The sequence below is a fragment of the Lipotes vexillifer genome, unplaced genomic scaffold (genome assembly GCF_000442215.2).
Source record: "Lipotes vexillifer unplaced genomic scaffold, Lipotes_vexillifer_v1.1 scaffold555, whole genome shotgun sequence".
Classification (NCBI taxonomy): Eukaryota; Metazoa; Chordata; class Mammalia; order Artiodactyla; family Lipotidae; genus Lipotes; species Lipotes vexillifer.
The window spans coordinates 1638138-1659226 of NW_006772693.1; the positions used below are offsets into that span (position 1 = coordinate 1638138).

Genomic DNA, 21089 nt, shown 5'->3' on the forward strand with positions numbered 1-21089 from the left:
TTGGCTACAATCCTTAACACAACGTTAAAAAATAATGATTATTGCATATATCCTTCCTCATTCCTGACTTCAAAGGAAGTTCTTCTAGTACGTTAAAATGAATCATGTGGATTTCTGGTAGATACATTTTATCATGTTAAAGAAGTTTTTTTTTTCTTGGCTAGAACTTTTTCTTGAGATTAATTGAATCGATAAATGTAAAGTTAGAACATTACCTGCTTCACAGTAAATACTCAATATATGTTTTTTTTCTTAGACTATCAGATTTTTATTACTTTTTTCTCAAAAAAAAACCCATGTCAATATAATGCAAAATGAAAATCAAGGGTCTATGGCATATTATTCTTTTTAAAAGGTGGTTTCCTTTTTCCCCCATAAGACACACTAATTTATTTAAGCCATAATCTCTTGACATTTTAACTTTTAAGTTCACTCTGTCTATAAAGTATACTCAGATTCCCTGCTGATGTGCCATGACTATGCTGAAAAACTTAGCAACAGTATGAGTAAATTTCACACAATTACTAATCTAAGAATGTACAGTGCTATCAGTTAGGAAACAATTGTACGAAAGTCTTTTTTTTTTTCCTTTTAAGTTTGGTGTAGGTGGAATAGCAAGTTTCTGATCTAAAACAAATAATGCATTGCTTCTATAAAGGTGACAACATGTAAGGCAGTTCAAAGAATGATGACTAACCAAACAAAATGCAGTTATTGGATTATCTTGCTATTCATATCAGCTTGTTTTAACGCATTGCTCTTAAATCCATACAGCACTCCATTTTACAGAGTAACCCCACTCTTGATTAATCTGTTCTAAAGTGCCAGTATTATTTACACTTTTTTTTTTAGCCAAAAGTCTGGCCAGTTGTGGCATCAGGTAAGGATGTCATCCTAGCTCTATTATCATTTACATTCACCAAGGGAAATTCTGGAAGTTCAGCACTTGTCCCTGGTCCCCAAAGGTTCACCTGTCCATTGGCAGTGCTAAACTGAGGAGCTATTCCAGCTCTGGATCCATGATATGGAGCATGGAAAAGAGCTCATTTGGTAAAAGCTTGGTGGACAGGCTGAGCCTCAGCTTTCTTCTGAGAAGTCACTTGATCCGAAAAGTCCTGTGTTGATATGGCAGAAGCATGGTTTGTCTCATCACCTGTAAACAGTATTCACACTGGTAAGGTTTTTCTCCACTATGAGTTCTCTCATGCCTTTCCATATAATATTTTTGAATGAATCTCATACCACATTCATCACAGCGAAATGGTTTGTCACCAGTATGAATCTTCTCATGTCTCTGTAGCAGGTACTTCTGTATGAAACGCATGTCACATTGAAATGGGTTTTCACCTGTATGAATGAAGACATATCTCTGTAAGTGATAGTTGATTCTAAAGGCAGCATTGCAGTGCTCACAAACATGAGATTTAGGGGGTTTCCAACCAAGTGATCCATCTTCACTTATTGTAAGGGTTTTTTCAGGAGAACGTTGTTTCCATTTCTTCTTTTTCTGTAAGTCCTGGCTCTCTGATTTGTTTTTTGTCTCTCATCAGTTGCTCAGATACATCAGTAAAAGTAATTCCCTGCTTTACACTTATAGGGACATTAAGTGCATACTGTAGTCCTTGAGGAAGTCTTTCATGTGTTTTCATCCGCTCCTCATCATTTTTCACTGTCTCCTCATGGACCATGAGTTCATCATTTGATATCATATCCTGTTGTCTCATTTCACTTTCTTGTTAACACTTCATCTGCAGCAAGTGTCTCCTGGTGAGGCATACTCCAATCTTGAAGCACTGACTCCTGCAGCTCTCCAGACACGGTAGACTGGCCAGACACTCCACCCATTACAACCATTGCCCTGGAAGACTGCATTTCAACTATGCTACCACATTTAAATAATCCTTCCAGTTTGTCGTCAATGTTCATGCTTAAGTATAACTGCCTGAGACTAATGTAAAAATGAAGACTTCAAGAAAGGGAATGCTGTAGAGTTGAAAAAGAAATCATGGTTGAGTTTCTACCTTTCATAGGCTTCAGAGACCCTCAATACCACCTCAATCACGTATGCCATCCAGTTCTACAAAATAGGTCGGGCAAATGCCCATCCTGCCAGATCACTTGGCCGAATTTCCAAGCTGTTGATTCCTCCCTCTATCTGCCGGTGGGTGCCGAGGTCACCGACTGCAGGCGGTGGCAGCTTCAGCCTTTCTAGGGGCCTTAAGAGGAGGGGAAAGGGGGAGGGGGGAGAACTTTTGCTGTGGTAGCTTCATCAACAGCTCCCACCCCTGCACCCTTCTCCTCTTCTTCCCCGTTAATATATGTTAGCTGTTTATTTATCAAGTATTTTCCTGCATCTGCCAATAAAATTACAAGTTTTTTTTGTTTCTTTAATTCATTAGTGTAATGCAGTACATTAGATGATACCTTAAAACTCAATAATCCACATGTTCTTGGGGTAATATGCCCTAGGAATGAATTAATTATTATTGTAATTTGAACTGATTTACTAGTATTTTTAAGGTTTTTTACATCAATATTCACAAATGAGAAAATACATAACTTTCTCTTTTTTATATATCATTTTAAAGTTTATATATTACTGTATTGCTTTCTTAGTAGATTAAGGAAGTTATGGATTTTACTTTTAAAATTAAAAACAATAATAAAAACTTGGCACTTGAACTAAAGAAAAAGTTGGGAACTAGGACGCAAGTTCAGGTTGGTCTCATGAAAGCCCATGATCTAACAACTAAATATGAATAACACAAATAATGAAAGTGTGAAATGAAATATTGGAAATACTGTAAGACAGCGTCAAAGGAGATAGTAACTAGACTTTAGACGACTTGAGCTTAAGTATTCTTTTTACTCATGTTTGTCACCTTGAGAAATAACACTCACTAGGCACATAGCAAGAATTTCATCACTGTTGTAGGTGGAAGCAATGATTAGACGGTTGGGTCAATAATTTAAAAAGGGATGTGTACATTGGGTGTCAGGAAAGACTTCATGAAAGCAGATAGCACTTGATGTGGACCTAGTCAAGAAAATAATATTTTTGATACTTTACCATTGCTGGGTAGGAATTACTCATAGTAGAGAGAAAAGAATGTGTGAATGAATGGAGGCTGTATCGTCTAAGGGTATTCGGAGAATAAGTAGTAATCTAGATTGTTTTATGTTTAGAATACCAGTGCAGTAGAAGCATCTTTCCAAAATCATCATTAACTTTTGAAAAAATCAATATTTTAAAAAATCACAATACCTCACTTCCTTCAAAAGTCTTTGCTCAACTGTACACGTTCTCACTGAAATGATCATCCTATTAATCTTTGCAACACCCCCACTAAGCATCCCTAATCCTTCTTATCCTGTTCTCTCTCTATGTATATGTCATTTTTCCCCATAGCATTTAATCACTTTTGAACCTCCTGTGTTGTTTATTTATTTCATCCATAATTTCCCACACCAGAATATAAGTTCCATGAGGGCTCTATTTTTCACTGGAGAACAAAATTATTTTTCGAGTGCCCAGAAGAGTACCTAGTACACAGTAGAGATTCAGAAAATATTTTGATGAATCCGCATTTAACAGATGAGGAAATTTAGACTCATAATACATTAATTACCTGAGTTTTCATACCTATGGTTGTCTCAGTCCTCATTTTTGTCATACACCAGAAACTGAGTTCCTTAATGCCTTTTGATACTACCTATTTTTAACAAAAGCTTCTTCAAGCTGTCTTCATTCCTAAGCCATAAATTGAACTCACTATCCTGACTATAGTTGTTTAGGTTTGAGTCAATGACCCATCAAAAGGAGGTCATCTGTGGCTTAGCCAGAGGCCAATGATGTGCACAGGTTAAGAAACAGATCACTGTATACTGGATGAAGAATTTTCAACCAATCGGATATATTCTCTTGTGAAATTTGCAGAAAAACCTTACTTAGAGTTTATTAGTAATGACAACAGAAGAAATCAATAAAGGAAAAGAGGTCCGGCTTGCCATCATGACAAATAGTTTGAATAAAGAACAAAATATGCCTGTTGCTGTTGCTGCTATGAAGAGAGGACAGTAAGATCACTTGTTATGTGTCTTGAAAAACTATCCACTTCACTGGGAGTTCAGGCTGATCCTCTTCCAGAATACTTTGCTATTCTTCCTTACATTTTTGTTTGTCCTCATAATAACCCACAATTGGCTTAGAAAACTGCCACATATTTTTGTTCTTTGTCACTGGAATGAGCCAAACAATCCGAAAAGTCTTTTCATATGTCATAGTTACTTAAGAAGATGCAAGATCATCCCTTCCCACTATGTCTTTCTTTTATCTTGTTCAGCTATTTCAAGAGTGAAATTAAAGTCTTTTTCAAAAGTTTTCTAGGAGGTATAAAATAGTTATGACATGTTCTCTTTATCTCGTAAATGAATTTAATCACTTTTTCCTTCAACAAACAATGCATTTTCATTTTTACTTTTCTAAAGTCAATTCTACCACACTAAACCTTATCATTTAATGTCCATTATGCCACAGAATACAATTACTTATTCCTCTGTCTTAAGTGGCTGAGAAAAACACAAAAGCATAGGCATGTAAAAACATGGGGAGGGGGAAGGGTAAGCTGGGACGAAGTGAGAGAGTGGCATGGACAAATATACACTACCAAACGTAAAATAGATAGGTAGTGGGAAGCAGCTGCATAGCACAGGGAGATCAGCTCGGTGCTTTGTGACCACCCAGAGGGGTGAGAGAGAGAGGGTGGGAAGGAGACACAAGAGGGAGGGGATATGGAGATACACGTATATGTATAGGTGATTCACTTTGTTATAAAGCAGATACTAGTACACCATTGTAAAGCAATTATACTCAAATAAAGATGTTTAAAGAAAGAAATAAAATAAACGGTTATTGCCATTAGTGTCTATTTTTGCTGAAGAATATATTCTGTAGTTTTTCACCATTGAAGCAAGTTATTGTGCTTCCTTTCATTTATTATTTGACTAAATCTATCAGGGTTTGATTTTATATTCTTTAATCTTTATCCCAAGCATTTATCTATTTTCTGCATTGATTTTAGGACATTCACACTTGAGATCTTTATGTGTTATTGAATTGCTGCCTATTCTCCATTATGGACCTCACCACAATTGTACTAATATATTTCTTCGTTTGCATATCATTTTACCAACTCCAAATAGATTTTAACACTTTCTTCTTAAATGATCATGTAAATTTTACCTTTTAAGAGTATAAATGAGGACAAGTTTTTTATACTAAAGGAGAATTTTCAGAAGCATTATGTCACTTTGTTTTCTTCAGAAATTGTCTATTTTATTACGATAGAAACGCTAAATGCTTGAGAGTTGGAAAAAGAAAAAGTAATTGCAGCTTGTATCTTTACTAGTATTAATGTGGTGGTATTCATTTATATACAGCATGCAAAATTATTTTCCTGATTGCCTTCTCTTTGGGTCACAATGCATGAAATCTCTTAATCATGTTAAAATTTAGACTAAATACTAGAGATGTGTTTGCAATTGCTCTTTCCTCCATAGCAGTAAGAGGAAAATGTTGGAAGATCTTCCACTTGCACGCCTGCCTAGTTTATGGTGATTTGCATTTACATTAATTCATTGTTGATGTTCCTATGACTTTTTCATTATTTTCATGAAGAGATTACTAAGAATAACACAAATGTTACCATTGTCAATATTTCTAGGAAAATTTCTTCACTCTAAGAAGGCATTGGAAACCAAGGAGGGGAATAAGTACAATAAAGAAGCATCTTTTGTTTTTCCTTGTAGAATAAGTCTTTACTGAGATATTTATTTGCTTGGTCTCCTGCACTTTTCTCTCTTCCTGTTTCAACAGGTAGTTAATGTCAGCGCTGCTCTGTTTTGTAGAAGGTCTATAGAGGCTAGCACAAAAGCTAAATTTGCATGAAGTTCTTTCTCAGCCCTTCAGCCCTTCCTCCCTTTCTCTCTTTCTTGTTTCTTCCCTCTTCCTTCCTTCTTTTAATCCTTCAATAACTGAAGTTATTATGTTAAGGATCCTGAGGACCAAAGAGAGGAGAGGAGTAACTAAGGGCCAGAAAAAGAGATGGGGAAGATTTCTCCCAGATAGGTAAAACAAGGATAAGATTTTATCACTCTTTAATCCCACATATTGCTGATGCTTCCATGCTGTTATTTCAGTTCATAATGACATGGCAGATTACCTTATATTATCTACAGCATTTATTTGAAACTCTGTTTCAAGATCCTTGAGTGCAAGTACTTTGTCGTACATGTTGTGAATCTTCAGCTTTTAGTTCAATAGAATTTTCAGCAATGATGGAAATATTCTATACCAAATATGGTAGCTAGTAACCACAGGCGGCCATTGAGTATTTGAATTGTGACTAGTACAAATGACAAACTGATTTTTAAATCTTACTTAATTATTATTAATTCAAATTTAAATATCCACGTGGGCTAATGGCTGCCATATTGAACAGCACATATCTATACTGATCTTTTACATGAAATATTCTCAATAAATGATCAGTGATGGTGATAAAATCACTCTTATTTTAAATACATCATTCTCTCGTATTTTTCTTACATGGCATTGGTAGTGGTGGTCACTAAAAAAGAACTGTTAACATTTTATTTAAACTAGTAAATGAACTTATACTACTATGTCTGGGTTTCCCCTAATCTTATCTCTCACTTTTCAAAAAAATAAAGCAAACAAGAAAAATAAATAATTTTTATGATTTTTTTCTGAAGAAAGATATTTACAACAAATTGTTTAATATTTAATTATAGTATATATCATGTTTACTTGAAAATAATAATAAAATACTTCTTTATGTATTGGACATAAAATAGAACCTTGTAGAGAAAGCGTAAGTTATGAGTTGTGGCTTTATGTCAATGCATTTCATTGGCATGTACTAATTAATTGCTATTTTATATCATCAACATTTGGGACTGAAAGCCTTATTAACTAAAAGAAATTCTAATGTGAAACTAAATAATAAACAAATTTAATGATGGTCACAGATTTTTCTTTGTGTTATTAAGGTTAATTGTAAAATTAATTAGATCCTTTTGTAACTTTTGATATGAATAATATACACTCATTTAGAATTGACATAAAATTTGAAATTTTGAATGGTGGTAAGTGTAGTAAATGTTTAATAAAGCTTCTTTCCATAATATTTCAATAAATATAAATATCAAGTTCTAAAAATTCAAATTGACAATCTGGGAAAAATAACATTCCCATTACATATATAATGATATAATTTCTCTTAGTTTTAAGTTTTTCTGTTTTTTCTTAATATTATGTTTTATTAAATATACTGCATAAATGATAATAGGAAATTCAAACTTTACTTTTCAGATAAATAAATTTATAATCTATGTATATTGATAAAATTATTTAATTAGTAATTTTTAATCTCAAAATACATACTTAAATGTAAATTAAATTACATTTGAATGGAGAAAACTTCTCCACTCCTGATGTTTTTTTCTTAGGATAAAATTTTCCCAGAACCCTGGGGTTTCTCCTCCACCTGAAAGTATAATCACTTATCAGTAGATAAAATTGGGGAGAAAAACAAGACCTTCTGTGCTCTCTCTTTGCCTCTTTGCCTATTCCTTTGCAGCTGCCTGAATGCAGGGTGCTCTTTCCTCAATGGGCTTGCCCACTCTTTAGAATCTTGCCTTCCTCTAGCATTTCCTGAGGGTAGGTGGACAAGTCTGCATATTGATGATATTCAATAGTATATTAGTTTTTTTAAATTAAAGTATAATTGACTTGCAATGTTATATTAGTTTCAGGTGATTTGATATTTTATACATTACAAAATGATCACCACAGTAAGTCCAGTAACCATCTGTCACCAAAGTTATTACAATATTATTGACTATATTCTCTATGCTGTATATTATATCTCCATGACTTATTTATTTTATAACTGGAAGTTTATATCCTTAATCTCCTTCACCTTTTCACTCATTCCCCCACCTCTCTTCCCTCTGACAACTGCCGTTGTTCTATGTATCTATGAGTCTGTTTCTGTTTTGTTTTGTTTGTTCATTGTTTTGATTTGTTTTTAGATTCCACATATAAGTGAAATCATATGGTATTTGTCTTTGTCTGACTTATTTCACCTAGCATAATATCCTCCAGGTCCATCCATGTTGTCTCAAATGGCAAGATTTCATTCTTTTGTATTGCTAATATTGCATTGTGTAGTAGCATTGTATGATATTGTTTAATCTCCATGTGTTTGTGTTTTTTTGCAGTTTCTTTTTTCTTGAAGTTGATTTCTAGTCTATAATGTTGTGTCAGAACACTCTGACATACATCACAGCAATATTTTTTGGATCCATCTCCTAAGTAAAGGAAATAAAAGCCAAAATAAATAAACTGGACTTATTGCATATTTTGGAGATTAATCCTTTGTCAGTTGCTTCATTTGAAAATATTTTCTCCCATTCTGAGGGTTGTCTTTTTTACCTTGTTTATGGTTTCCTTTACTGTGAAAAAGCTTTTAAGTTTAATTAGGTCCCATTTGCTTATTTTTGTTTTTATTTTCGTTAGGAGGTGGGTCAAAAAAAATCTTGCTGTGATTTATGTCAAAGAGCGTTCTGCCTAGGTTTTCCTCTAAGAGTTTTATAGTGTCTGGCCTTACATTTAGGTCTTTAATTCATTTTGGATTTATTTGTGTGTATGGTGTTAGGGACTGTTCTAATTTCATTCTTTTACATGTAGCTGTCCAGTTTTCCCAGCACCACGTATTGAAGGGACTGTCTTTTTCCCATTGTATATTCTTGCCTCCTTTGTCATAGATTAGGTGACTATAGGTGCGTGGGTGGAATAACTTTTTCTGTCATCTCACTTTAAGTCTGTGTGTGTCTTTAGATTTGAAGTGAACTTCTTGTAGGCAGCATATGTTTGAGTCTTGTTTTTGTATCCATTCAGCAACACTATGTCTTTTAATTGAAGCATTTAGTCTATTTATATTTAAAGTAATTATTCATATGTATGTACTTATTACCATTTTGTTAATTGTTTTGGGATTGTTTTCGTAGTTCTTTTTTGTTTGTTTCTTCGTTTTTGCTCTGTTCCTTTGTGATTTGATGACCATCTTTAGCTTTATGTTTGGATTCCTTTCTCTTTTTTGTGTATATAGCTCATGGCTTTTGGTTTGTGGTTACCCTGATGTTTATACATAAGCATGTGTAACTACATATATTTATGACTATTGTAAGTTGATCTCAAGTTCAAGCACATTCTAACAAACCTGTATTTTTACTACCCTCTTCCCCATGTTTAATGTTTTTGACATCACATTTTACATCTTTTTGTTTTGTGTGTCCTTTAACTATTTATTGCAGATATAGATGATTTTACTACTTCTGTCTTTTAACCTTCTTGCTAGCTTTATAAATGGTTGATCAACTACCTTTACTGTATGTTTGCCTTTACCAGTGAAATTTTTCCTTTCATAATTTTCATATTTCTTGCTGTAGACTTTTGGTTTCTGCTTAGAGAAGTCCCTTTAACATTATTTGTAAAGCTGGTTTAGTGGTACTGAGCTCTTTTGGCTTTTACTTCTCTGTAAAACTCTATATCTGTTCTTCAAATGTGAATCATGGCCTTGCTGAGTAACATACTCTTGGTTATATGGGGTTTTTTTTTTTTGTTGTTGTTGTTGTTGTTTTTAATCATTTTGAGTATATTGTACCACTCCCTTTTAGCCTGCAAAGTTTCAGCTGAAAAGTCAGCTTGTAATCTTTTGCGAGTTCCTTCATACATAAGTAGTTGTTTTCACTTGCTTCTTCTAAGATTCTTTATCTTAATTTTTGCCATTTTAATTACAATATCTTGGTGTGAACCTCTTTGGGTTCATTTTGTTTGGAACTTTCTGTGCTTCCTGGATCTGGATGTCTGTTCCCCTTTCCAGGTTAGGAAAGTTTTCAGCTATTATTTCTTCAAATAAATTCTCTGCCCCTTTCTCTCTGTCTTCTCCTTCTGGGACTCCTATAATGTGAATGTTGGTACACCTGATGTTGTTTCAGAGATATCTTAAAGTATTCACAATTTTTAAGTTCTTTTTTCTCTTTTTTGTTTAGCTTGTGTGATTTCCACTACTCTGTCTTCCAGTTCATTGATCTCTTCCTTCCTTTGAGTTAATTTTTCATTTCAGTTATTGTATTCTTCAGCTCTGTTTGCTTCTTCTTTACATTTCTAACTCTTTGTTAAACTTCTCACCATGTTCATCCATTTCTTTGCTGAGTTTGTTGAACATCCTTAGAGTCATTACCTTGAACTCTATTGGGTAGACTGCTTATCTCCTCCTCGCTTAGTTTTTCTTCTGGGCTTTTGTCTTGTCCCTTCATCTCCTCACTTTGCCTAGTTCTATGTGTTTATTTCTATATATTAGGTAGTTTGGTTACATTTCCTGATCTTGGAGAAATAACCTTATGTAAGGGATGCCGTAAGAGAGGCCCAGCAATACACCCCACCCCGTGTCACCAGAGCTATATGCTTTAGGTGTGCCCCTTTTGTGGGCTCAGTGGGCCTTTCCTGTGTGGCAGGGCTGACTACTGTGAGTATGCTAGTAGGTAGGGCTGGCCTCTAGCCTGTGTGGACCCCTGGGGTGCCTGGAACTGATGCTGATCATTTGTTTCCTGAGATACAAGGAAGAGGAAGGAGACATGGGTGCTTAAAGACCGATTGATAGATGTGAGCAATCAACTTAGAAATACTGAATAGCTATGGACTAGATACCAGAGATGATTTGGGAGGAAAACCCTGAAGAATATAATGACATAGATGAAGTTTTCCTTTGTTGAGGAAGATTCTTAGTCCATACATGTACTTTAGGTACATTTTATTGTGCTCATCCTTTCTCTTTGTTATCTTTGAATGCTTCCTCCTTATTATTGCGAAGGAAAAGTCTCAGAGAGATTTAAAAATTATTGAGCATTTTATTACATTGAAGCAGATAATAAAAAAATGTTTGAGGCTGTCAGGCATTAGAAAAGTCTTGGAGGCATCTTTCCTGCCTTTACCAATGGTTATTTTACTATTTTGATCATTTTCTTAAATCCTTAAAATGTGTAGTTAAGTCATGAGATCAGTTGAAGACAACTCATATCCATAATCCACAGGAATAGCCAGCAAGAAGGAGGATCTGCTTCTAAATATGGGAGCATGAGTGTGTGTGTGTGTGTGTGTGTGTGTGTGTGTGTGTGTGTGTGTAACATATTTCTCTATAAAATTTGTCTAAGGTGAGTTGATAGAATCCCTCCCAATGAAACAGAAATCATTCTTGGTATTTTCCAGAAAGAATACATTTCACAGTTGCACAAAGGTAGAAGCATATTTTGACAAAAACCATTAGAGAATGTACTTACACTTCTGGAACTTAGGACAGTCACTGTAACAATTTATGTCAAACAGGTATAGAAATAGTTAAAATAACAGGGAGATAATGAATTCTATGAATGAAGCTAAGGTCAAATACACATTCTGTGCACAAATACTCTCTATAGATCTTTTGTCACTCATGAATGAGTAAACATTAGGACAGGTTGATCCTTCAAACAATACTGAAGAACAAAAAAGGAACAGTGGGAAAGAAAACACCAACTCAATTAATATTCAGAAAAACAGAAAATTGTTGACACATGTCAAAAGATGAAAAAAGAAAACCTTTTAGAAGACATGTCTGACATTTGTGGCACAACCATATAATTTATTACATCAAGTGACACTTTTGAGAAGCAAAAGGGTCCTTATCAGTAATTACACCGGACAACATCCAGAAACCAAAACTGTACTGGGCAAACCGATACGTATGGTCACCCTAACATTAGAATATAAGAAAATGTGTATGTATGTAACACAAACAGACAAGATGATGGAATAAGAAAAGAAGAATAAATAGTAAAAATAAGAAGCTAAGATTTTTTAAAAGGATGGAGTGAAATAGAAAAGAATTGCAAAGAATCTTTAGTGGTAACTGTAGTGTAGGGGAGAGAAAAGTTCTCAACCCTCTTAGGGTCCCTGGTTGGGTGTGAAAATTAAACTGACAAAGACAGATTAACAAGAGAAAAGTATTCAAATTTATTTAATGTCAGTTTTACATGACATTGGAGGCTTCATAAAGAAATAAAGACCCAAAGAAAGAGACTTGTATATTTTCATGCCAGAGTTGATCAAGAGTGGGCAGTTGTGGAGAAATATGATAAGTTAAGGAGTGTGAGGTAATTGTAATGACCTGGGGGAACTTAGCAAGGCCTGTTTGTTGGGATTCTTCTTGGTGTCCCTTTGTTTTAGGAGATAAGGATGCTTTTGTCCTTTGGGTAGATGGAGGGCACCTCTCACATGAGGATTTTATGCCCTGTTTCAGAGAAGAAGGGCTAGGGGGTAGGAGGTCAGAGTGATCTTCCTGCTCCTGCCATTTCCCCAAACTCCTTCAGCTTAAAATATTCAGTATATGAAGGTGCTGTATTCAGGCATAGCATGTCCTGAACCCCATAAACTGAAGTCTCTACAGGAGAGGTTAAGAGCAAAAGTGACATTGATAAAAACTGATTCAGTGTTATGGAGTAAAAATCTCAATAATATTCCTAGAATGCTGATCAGAGGGAGCAAGTAATGATGGTACGTTATCTGAGGAATGTGGAGAAATGATAATGAAGAGTAAACCTTAGTTATTCATGAGAAAGAAACAGGAACATGGATAAAAACATTAATTCAAGGCTTCCCCACCACCGGGGAAGCCTTGATTGAGAGTCCGCCTGCCGATGCAGGGGACCCAGGTTCGTGCTACGGTCCGGGAAGATCCCACATGCTGCGGAGCGGCTGGGCCCGTGAGCCATGGCTGCTGAGCCTGCGCGTCCGGAGCCTGCGCGTCCGGAGCCTGTGCTCCACAACGGGAGAGGCCACAGCAGTGAGAGGCCCGTGTACCGCAAAAAAAAAAAAAAAGAAAACATTAATTCAAAAGTAGTTAAAGAAAACTTTCTGCAGAAAAGAAACGAATTTGAGTATGAAAAGTGAAAAGGCTTCTCTGGGGTGCAAGGAAGATTAAAAGAGATTCATAACAATTCAAATTCTGTCTTTCCTTATCTGATTATTAAATGGATGGAAAAAGTATTATACAATTTTTGGATGACATTTTAAAACTAAAACATAAAACAAAAATTAGAAAAAAAAAAACTCACTTAAGAAGTAAAAATATTAAGCTGGCCTCCAGATTCTCAGCATCACTAACACTCAGATAAGAATGAAGCAAAAGAAAAATGGACACGAAGAGGAAAAGTTTTATCCAAATATTAATAAAAGGGTACTTTATTATTCAAAGACTCAGAAAATATACTTTTATATGACTCTTAAAATGTCACTTCAGTATGTATCTTGGCTTCTCTTGTAATGAATCACAAATCAGAGCTAAAGATAGGGAAAATTCCATATCCATCATGTGCAAAAAAGCTGTGGTGGAAGCAAAGATAAAAACAAAGACGTTGCTTTTGAGGTATTTTATGCTCTATCCAGAGCAAGCTATATATAGTCAATTAAGGACAAAACCAGCACTATAGTAAGTGACATAATTGTGTGACTTAGAATGTGGCAATGTGTAGTGCCTAATGTAGGGAGCAGGAAAGTCTCTACTGAGTTAATGGCAAATATGCTGGACCCTAAAATTTTTTTTTCAAGTTTAAAAAGTTGGAGAGGTTATTCTGAAGAAAGAATATAAGAAGAAAATGTGCAAAAACTTGTGGGAGGCTCAGGAAAAGCCCTAAACCTTTAAATATACAAAAGAGTAAATTGTTATATAAAATAATTTAGAATCATGTAATGGTGGCGTTGAATGCTATTCTTTTTTGTTAGCAATGGGGAGCCAGTGGATAAATCTGATGAAAGTGTTAATGATACATTGAGAGATTAGCTGTTAGAAAACTGGCAGCTCTGTTGACAATTTATTGCAGCTCTCTAGAGAAGAGATCATAAAAAAACTGAACTAAAGCACTCCCAAAGGAAATAAAAAGAGTAGAATATATTGAAGAAGGATGATAGAGGCATAATTGACAAGACTTGGTGATTCATTGGTTGTAGAGATGAATGGCCATGACATTTATATTGGGAACGTGCTATCAGTAAATAAAATAAGTAGCTAAAACGTAGGCAGATACAATTCAAAGAGCTTTATCAACATCATCCCAATTACTCTTCACAGAAACTAAGAATAAAGATGTTATTGTTATTATTAGAACTATTTTATAGATGAGGAAACTGAGTTAGAGAGGTTAAGAAGCTTGGTAGAGGTCACATAGAAGGGATACACCGTGGCTTTGAATCCAGGCAGTCTGACTCCAGAGCCTATATTCATCATCACTTCATTCAATAAATTCTCATTTGAAAGAATTTTAAATGACCAAGCTAATTTCAAATCAAAGTAATATCCAAGTAGGATATGTGAATCAGGTGTACATCAGGCCTCATTAGCAGTCTCAGAGCTCATGGTGTGATGTGGGTGAAATTAGTATACATATGATATTTGGATTATATAAATACATAATGCTATCCAGAAGACAATACTATTTAGGCAGAGTGTGAATATCAGATTGAAGTGATGCCAATCTCTTCAGTTAATTTTCGATGCACCTTAAAGTAATGATGGTATTTTTAGATTGCTATTTAGACATTCCAAATTTGTAAAATATTTATTTTAGAAAGGATTAGGTAATAAATGGTTGTTTAGAGGAAAATTTTTCTGTGAAATGAGTAATTTAACATCTTACGATTGAGGAGATCCTCCATGAGATGTGAAGGCAGTACTTAGACTTTATAAATATTATCTTACTAGTCCTTCTGTCACCTGTAGCTAGGAGTTCTATGTCATAATAGCTTATAGAATATAACCTATTTGCTACATAAGAATAACAAATTGACTGTAAAATATGTATATCTAGCTAGCTAGCTATCACACATGTTTTTATTATTGCTTATAATTTATAATTTAGAAAATCATACTCATTAAGTGCATTTTCACATTAATATTCACCAAAAGACTCTTGCTGCATATTTGTACCCTTAGTGAACATGGAGTGTAGTGGAGGTTACTGAGAAAGGAGCAAAAAACTAGTGCCGGATTCTTGGTTATGGGCTGCACTTTGAGATCCATGCCTAAAAAGTTTTGATTGTAGTGGTGGAGTTGCCTGGGGTGGAGAATCAGGGGAAAGAGAGCAGTTATCACAAGCTTTTTCTTTTCCACAACATACCCTACTTATTTAATCCACTCTCCAGCCCTTTTTTATTTCAAGTAATGTTATTTAGAGTTCAACATTAACATGTTATGATATCAGTTCACGGATCCTTAAATTAAAAGAAATATTGAGGTTCTTTTGAAGTTTTAAATTATAACTATGTTTTGTATGCATTGATGATTTCTCATTTCACCCATCACATTAAGATAATTCTTCAGAGATTCTGAGTAGGGAAAAACATATCATGCAGAAAATAAAACAGGACATGTTAACTTAAAAAATTAAAAAGCACATTTTTAAGGCACCTAAAATTTTTCTTTTTTGATAAAATGTGATATTTTATTACTACAAAGCATAAAAGCAATATTAAAGTGGAGGAAATAAATAATACCTGAATCCAAAACAAAATAACATTTGTTCTGATTGATATCACAGAAATGTAATTTTAGTGGAGATCTCACTTGATCATATACTGCAAGAAAGAATAGAATTCTTGTTTTAATCAACTGATAAAATGTGTCCAGAAATTATATGCTCTACTGGAGAATTGGAAAGCTAACCTAGGCAGAATTGGAAAGAAGCTAACTTTCTACTCTAAGTTTATGCTTCGAATTATATTGTGTTTGTAATTATATACTTTTTTCCCCTCATTTAATTTGACTTTAATTTCTGCCTATGTTAGAAGGACACGCTTCTATTGAGATAAGGACTTTCACTGTTACTGTCTGCAGAAGAAATATTTGGGTGGGGACAGCAAATGTATTGCAGTGGATAATATACTGCTTGTTAGAACCTATCTAAAACAAATATCTCTCTGATAGCTGAAACCTCTTAAAGGCAGGTGGCAGAAAATTAGCAGATCATTTTCTTCTTATAGTAAAGTTTGATGATAAATGTCCTTTGTACAGAGGTACTGAGGCTAAAATAGCCTTGAACTTTAAAGTGTCAAGGTGAATAATGCTTATGTGATAAAAGTTAAAATAGTTCTATAGCACACTAGTTAATTAGGAGATAGACGAGACTAATTTTATAAGTTACTGTGTTACCATTGCCCTACACTCCCTTTAGTGGCTTTGGTTTACAGCTAATTCCTGACCCTTTGGTAACTGGTGTTCCATTGCTGTAAAGCCTTATAATCACTGTTAAATGTTAACTGACAAAGACTTAAAATGTAATCTTTAAATTGGAGTTTACATGCTTAAGAGCCATTTTGAAAACCAAAATATTATGGTTCTAAGAATTGATCATGCTGGAATTTAGATCCTAAAAAACAGGAAGGAGATAAATCCTGTGGGCTCTGGCTCTGCATTTGTGTTTTGTTAAAGAAAGATAATTTTTATTTATGCCAATGACAACTATATTTAACCATTAGAGTGCCAGGTTGATAGTCTTATGAGTTAATGCTATTACCTTATAGAATACAGTTTTGTTGAATTATTTTTAACATTTTTTCTCCTCCTATTATCTCTACATTTTTGTCAGTAAATTATATGACTATTTATACAGAGGAGATCATGCATAAAATATAATTGCAGTTATTAAATAATGTTTTCCTCATATACTTTTCTCATTTTAAATGGCAAAAAATTTTGCTCAAAACTTTAACATTCAAAGAAAGTATTTAAAATACAAGAAAGGAATAAAGCAACACGTATTATTAGATTTATACATTATAGATAAAAGTACAAAGATTATTTTACAAACATATTTTACATATAAAGATAAAGTGTTTTATCAAGTAAAGTGTTTTGATATTTATTAAAAGTGGACCTCCCAGCTAAAACGAAGTATCTATAATAGGGACTGAATTTAACCTTCTACCTAAAACAAATGAGTAGAACAACAACAACAATAAAACTAATGAAGTGATTCCTATGATACTATAGCTTATAGCTTCGAGAAAATTTTAGCCAGTGACACAAGAAGGGAGAAATCAGACAGAGCCTGGTGGACTCACTGAATTGAAGAGACAGAGTTGAGAGTCTAGGGAGACTAAAGCAGCTACAGTTCACAAGACAGAGTACTGGGAAGGAGAGTGCTGTGGAGATGTGCAGAAGGTTCCCCTGGACAATTCAGTTGAGTACTGATCAGCATGTGCATGTGAGAAAACTACTCAAGGATGGGGAAAGGTCAATCTCAAAGGTTTAGAGGTAACATGCCTAGTGTTCACTGAGGGCTGAGAATAAAGTTTGTTTCCACAGACAGACTGGAAATGGGCCATTTTTCAGAGTGCACAGTCTCAGAAAAAAAAGTCTCAGTCTTAGAGAAAAATGAGCTTTAGACTGAGTACTGTTCCAGTTCTATCGAACAAATCTTAAAAACAAGGACGCTCCCTTCCACCCTTGCCATCAGATTGTTTCCATCTGCATGCCAGAAAAAATATCTCAAGAATATTTATAGAAAAACATAAATACCCTGCACCAAAGAAGCTAAAATTCATGTCTCTGCAATTGTTTATTTCCAGGGAGGTTCTTAACTTACTTATTGCAGGTCATCTAGTCTGGTGAAACTTAGTTTATTCCCTATTTGTTTCTATAAATAAATGTGAAGAATTAAAATACATGTATATTTTGTCTAGAGTATTACAGTAAGTCCCCTACATACTAAGCTTCAAGTTGAGAACTTTCAAAGATGCGAACGTGCGTTTGCATGTCCAATCACGTAAGTTAGTTCACGTGTTAGTTCTGGTGTACATAGTCACGTGTGTGCATCCTCTACAAGTGGTTGTGCTTTTGTGTGCTTTACTACACAGTACTGTATAGAGTACAGTAGTACAGTATCTTTATTTCAAGCCCAGGATGTCGGGAAGCAAGCGTAAAAGCAGTGGTCATGTAGCTGGAACTGCTAAGAAGCACCAAGCACCAAGAAAGGACAAAGAGAGATAAGGGGAGGAAGAAGTAACTGAAGAACCAAAGAGGTGCGCGGGCCCCTCACTGTTGTGGCCTCTCCTGTTGCGGAGCACAGGCTCCGGACGCGCAGGCTCAGCGGCCATGGCTCATGGGCCCAGCCGCTCCATGGCATGTGGGATCTTCCCGGACCGGGGCACGAACCCGTGTCCCCTGCATCAGCAGGCTGACTCTCAACCACTGAGCCACCAGGGAAGCCTCAAGGGGATTTTCTTTATTTGAGGAGGTACTGTTAGTTTTTGAGGCACAGGACCTGAACGTAGAACGACAGCAAATGCAGTATAGCTAAGAATAAATTAGAGGGAAATGCCCAAAAAGGAAAAAAAAAAAAAAAAAAAACTTGTGCCTGAGGCCCTGAAGACAGTAGAATTTAAAAATGAGTACAAGTGATTCTACCCCAAAAGTAACCTGCTTTAAAAAAAAAAAAGTATGTAAGAAAATGATTTTTATAGTTAATTAGCTTCCTTAGTAGCTAATTAACTATAAAAGAAAATAGATGAATAGATAATTAACTAAAAAGGTAAAAGGAAGCAATTTAGGGAGAACAAAAGTAAAAGCTATGCTATGGCTAATTGTCTCCCCAAAGCCACAATAAAGGCAAGATGACAGTGGAATAATATCTTGGTAGTGCCCTGAGAAATAGAATTCTCTACCCAAATAATTGCTCCTTTGAAGATTAAGGCATGATAAATATAGTTTCACAAAAAGATATACAGAATGCACCACACAAAGACCTTCCCTCAATGAGCTACATGAAGATATTCTTTATGACAAATGAAGTTGGACCCCAAAGACTGTAGTGTGATGAAAGAAGCAATGGCGAATAAGTCAGTAAGCAAGAACACTAAATGAAAATTGACTGAAATAATAATAATGAGTGCTGGGATGGGAATGGAATTGGTATAACAAAATGTGGTTTATTTCCTATTTGTGCTTACTGTGTAACAAATTACTACAAACTCAGTAGCTTAAAAGAACACAAATTTATTATAGTTCTGGAGTTCAAAAATATGAATTAGGTATCATTGGGCTAAACTCCAGGTATCAGTAGGGCTGCATTTCTTCTGGAGGTTCCAGAAGAAGATTCTTAAAGAGACTGCCTATGCTTCTTGGTTCCTGCCTTCCCTCCCAAAATCTCATCACTCTGACCTCTTGTTCAATCGACACCTACTTGTCTCACTCTCCTACCTTGCTCTTTCACTCATAAGGACCCTTGTGGTACATTTTTAATCACATCTGCAAGGTCCTTTTTGCCATGTAAGGTAACATATTCATAGGTTCTAGGAATTACTGTGTGAACATATTTGGACATTGCAGGGGGAGGCATTATTCTACTTACTGCAGTAAGTATTAAAATCCAAACAACAAAAGTAAAATGGGAAAGAGAGAGCAAAATGAGCTAAATGTCTTGAAATCTTTGCTTATATTCCTTGAGAAGAGAATAGAGATATGAATTAATTTTAAACATTGGTAAATCAAGTTTGTTAAGAAGTATGCATGTTAAAATGCAATGTATATCATAAAAACCAGTGGAAGGAATAAAGGGATTTTAAAAATTGATTAAGCCAATTCAAAAAGGAAAGAAAGAATACTAAAGAAATTAATGTAGAAAAAGATGATAAGTTTGAAAAATGTCATTAGTAAGAGACAAAAATCAGTATTTGGACAGATATATTTAGATAAAATTAAAAATAAAATGGTACATGTCTATAAATGCTTATCGACAGACAGATGGATAAAGATGTGGTACATATATACAATGGAATATTACTCAGCCATAAAAAGGAACAAAATTGGGTCATTTGTAGAGACGTGGATGGACCTAGAGATTGTCATACAGAGTGAAGTAAGTCAGAAAGAGAAAAACAAATACCGTATATTAATGCATATATGTGGAATCTAGAAAAATGGTACAGATTACCTGGTTTGCAGGGCAGAAATAGAGACACAGAAGTAGAGAACAAACGTATGGACACCAAGGGGGGGAGAGTGGGCCAGGGAGTGGTGGGATGAACTGGGAGATTGGGATTGACATGTATACACTAATATGTATAAAATAGATAACTAAATAAGAACCTGCTGTATTAAAACAAAATTAAATTTAAAAAAATGGTACCTGTCTAAAACATAAGGGTACTGAAAGTTTAAAAAATAAATTTAGTGAAAGTTGAAAAATAAAATTATGGTAAAAGATGCAGCCTGTAGGTTCTAAAAAAGAAAACAAAAAGCTGGTGTAGCTGGATTAGTAGTTCTAAACCAGAGTCAATTTTGCACCCCATGAGACAATTGGTAATGTCTGGAGATATTTTTGTTTGTCACAAATTTTCTGTGTGTGTGTGTGTGAGGGGGAATGTTCTAATTACCATAGCTTTCTAAGTCTTAAAAGCAAGGAGTATTAAGTACTCCAATCTTCTTCTGCTTCTTCAAAATTATTTTGGCTAAGTAAACAACCAACAAAATACCTTCAACCAATAACTGTGGAATACTATTCTTTTTAAATTAAACTCAGTGCACAAATACATACATATTCTGAGCCATATAGAATATATTCTCTGAGTTCATATAGAATATATTCTCTTACCAAAACAGAATGTAATAAAAAATAACTGGTCATGAAAAATATTCAGTATTTGGAAATTAGACAGTCTTTTTAAAAACCAGTTATTTTACTGTTTATTTCATCCTAAATGACCATTGGGAAGTAAAACAAAAAAGTGTGAAACAAAATCAGTTTGTAACTTTAAATTCAAACTTGAGTGTTGAAGATTCTGTCTCTGTCTCCTTAAAGCACATGTTAATAGCATTTCTCTAGACTTTTGCAGAGAAAAAGTAGGCTATTCTGATAACCATAGATGATCAACCCATTGCACCTGGTCTCCACTACTAACAATTTCATACAGCAGG

The 21089-nt window shown here is 34.6% G+C and overlaps 1 pseudogene; it reads right to left on the bottom strand.

Moving 5' to 3' along the window:
- Positions 1–1096: 1096 nt before the first annotated feature.
- On the bottom strand, positions 1097–1926 carry LOC103075873 (zinc finger protein 148 pseudogene; annotated as a pseudogene).
- Between the last annotated feature and the right edge of the window lie 19163 nt (positions 1927–21089).